The sequence below is a fragment of the Chrysochloris asiatica genome, unplaced genomic scaffold, assembly GCF_000296735.1.
Source record: "Chrysochloris asiatica unplaced genomic scaffold, ChrAsi1.0 scaffold00035, whole genome shotgun sequence".
Taxonomy (NCBI): Eukaryota; Metazoa; Chordata; class Mammalia; order Afrosoricida; family Chrysochloridae; genus Chrysochloris; species Chrysochloris asiatica.
In genome coordinates this window covers 22008799-22012292 of record NW_006408553.1, presented here as the reverse complement: position 1 = coordinate 22012292, position 3494 = coordinate 22008799, and positions in this window count along the sequence as shown.

Sequence of the window (3494 nt, the reverse complement as noted above, 5' to 3'; positions counted from 1 at the left end):
GAAAGCTGTATGTAGTCTTTGAATTTCAAGTCCTCTTCACTTTCAGCAAGCAACAATGTGTCATCTGCATATCTTAGGTTGTTAATGAGTCTTCTTCCAGAACTGATGCTAGATTCTTCTTAATACAGTCTAGCTGTTTGGATTATGTTTCCAGAATACAAATTGAATACATATGGCAAAAGTATATAACTCCGGAGAACAAACAAGATGGCGGATTGGGTGGAAGTGCAGTGAGGAGCTCTATCAGCAACAACACAGAATACCAGACCAAGAAGGCTCAGGGGATGGTCCCAGAACTCTAAACCACTTATAAAGAAATATTTAGAAAGTTAGAAGGCTTATAGCCAGTGGAATTTGTAGCAAAAGCAAGAAACCCAGTGCTTTCTAATCCAAGGTGCTCAGCTGCTCCTGGAGTTGCCATCTAGGGTGAAACCAAACTGGGGAAGGATCAGAGCAGCGATGGATGCCTGGCAGAAGTGCGGATATAAAGGTGTGGACATTATTTTTTTTATATCTGTTTATTGGCCTCTCGCTGTTTGCGTACCTCTGTTCTGGTGACTAGAGGGGGTGCCTGAGCAAATGGACACCCCACCCCAACACCCGAGAGTTCTATTACGCATGTGCACAGATCTCCTTGAAATTTAAAGTGGCAGTTTCCACTTAGCACCAAACAGCAGTACAAACCAGCCACAGCTGGCCCTGAACTAGGAAAAAGGCCTGAACAGGGATTGTGAAGTGGGACAGGCAGACTAAAAAGGAAACAGGCTGAAAATTAAACCCTGAGCTACGTCATAATGACTGACAGTGGCATCTTGAAATTTTTAGGAAGAAGAGTGAAAATGGAACCCTCCTGATCACATCCACCTGGAGGCAATCAGAAAATATTTTAAAAAATACCAAAACACACACCCATCTAAGTTTTAAGACCACAGCTAACCACTGAATATGCCCCAAAAATAGAAACAGATGACCATATCAGCACATGTGCAGAAATGAGATAAAGTAACTGAGGCAAATTAGCTGGAGGTAGACCAACAATCCATACTGGAAGGAGGGCAGGCTTTGCAAATGCTTGAGAAGGAGTTCAGAAAAAGGATTATAAAATGTATCAAAACAGTATACAATAGAGTTGAGAAAAACAAGGAAGAAGTCAGGAAAGTGCTGCAGGAACAAAAAAATAAGATAGATACAGCATTGGAAACAATTCAAATCCTACAGAAAGACATCCAAACAATTAATAATAGAATATCAGAAATAGACAATACACTGAAAGGGCAAAGGAGTAGAATTGGATAGAAGCCAGAACTAGTGAGCTGGAAAATAAATCTCTCAATACCACTAAGATAGAAGAACGAACAGAAAAAGGATTTTTTAAAAATCTGAAGGTTTACAATTCATATTGGATAACATGAAGAAGAATAACTTAAGACTTATCGGCATTCCAGAACAGGAAGAATCACACAAGTCCACAGAAGAGATAGTTGAAGAACTGCTGGAAGAAAATTTCCCTAACATCCTGAAAGGCAAAAAGATAAGCATCCAAGAAGCTCAACGATCCTCAGGAAGGCTAGACCCTAAAAGAAAATCACCAAAACATATAATAATCAAGCTCTCTGAATTAAAAGATAAGGACAGAACCCTGAAGGCAGCTAGGGAAAAAAGAAGTGTAACATACAAAGGCAAGCAAATCAGATTAACCTCGGATTTCTCAGCAGAAATCATGCAGGCAAGAAGGCAATGGGGAGACATATATAAAACCCTGAAAGAAAAAAACTGCCCCCAAGAATCCTCTACCCAGCAAAGCTGTCAATCAAATATGATGATGTAATCAAAACAATGCAGGATAAACAGAAGCCAAGGGATTTTGCCAAAGCCAACCCTGCTATGAAAAACATCCTAAAGGAAGTTCTGAGAACCAACAAGAACAGACAACAATTAGAGAATGACATAAGTGGCAGCATCACCCTGAACTCAATTGACAAAATGGAAGAGTCAAGAACAGAGGATCTGGGAGGTCAGTCTATGATCAAAACAATTACAATGTTAAAGAAGGTAAACACAGAGGAACAGAGATCCAGGTGGTGGGAAGGTCAGGTACATTACAGGATAAAATAGACTGGCTTTAATGGAGGGAAAATTTAAAGGAATATAAGGTAACCACAATGGTGGGGTTGGAATACAGGTTTCAGGGGAGGTGGAGAGAGGCAATGGTAAAGCACAGGGTAAAGGCAGACACATCATAGTTAGGGTGTTGGGGAGGGCAATACAAGAACGGCAAGGAGGTGGAAGAGCAAGGTAGATAGGGGAACACTGAAACAGATTTGTATGGGCTAAGTTAGACAGAGGTAAATAGTGATGCATGCTTAAACGTGGAACAACAGGGCTCTGTGATACAGAGATGTAGGCATAGTTTGAAGAGAGGAAATCATACTAAGATGCTTGACTATCTTATAAATATTGGTTTCCCTTGCCTACTATTGTAAAATAGACATTTGAGTGGGATAGAAAAGAATGTTGGGAAACATGATTACAGAAAACTTGTAAGAATGTCTTCAGCCTATAGCTAGTTGGAAGACTTAAAAGGGATTCTAGAACTTGCCCAGTGAAACAGGCCTCTTGCAGAGCCTTTGCAGAGTATAGGACATTAGGTGGAATCCTGAGTCCTATCCAGAACCTTCTGAGGTGGGGCATTCCCACTAGAAAAAGGACAAGCCTGGAACAGCTAAAGTGACAGAAGGTGCATCTTCCAAGAAAGATCATCAGGAAAAACCCAAAACAAAAATGTCAACATGACTGACTACTGCAAGAATAAGCAAACTATCTCCCAGGAAGCCATCAAGGCAAACGATCAAGTTCCTTCAGGACAAAGCCCCCTCTAAGACTGAAACTCAAAGGGAACACATGAGCAGGCATGTAAGCTTGCTGGCGAGTACATTAGTCTACTGGTGAGTGGAAGAGGGGGAAAGGCAGCAATGAAGAAATGAACTGAGTTCAACCATAATCTGTTGACTCCTGTTGACTTGGAGATGAGAGAGAGAAGAACAAGGGCTGCTGATCCAATGTGTGGTGAGACCTGGGGACACCTGAACCCAAGGACAAAGACATAGCCACAGAGGGCTAGAGCTAACAGTGAAGCATCCAGCTGATATGAAGTGAGGGGAGAGGCACAAGAACACCCACATTTGCAGCTAGTACCCGTTTGTTATAGCCTTGATGTCTTGATAATAAGAACTTGACTAGAGAAAGATTTAAAAAAAAAATCTTTGATAAAGGAAACAAGGGTTAATGGCTACAATTTGATGAACTTGACCTATACTCATGGAGGTTGTTGTTGTTATGTGCTGTGGAGTCGGTTCCGACTCATAGTGACCCTTAACAGGGTTTCTGAGGCTGTTAATCTTTACGGGAACAGAACACCTCATCTTTGTCCCGCGGAGCAGCTGGTAGTTTCGAACTGCTGACCTTGAGGTTCGCAGCCCGATTCGTAACCACTA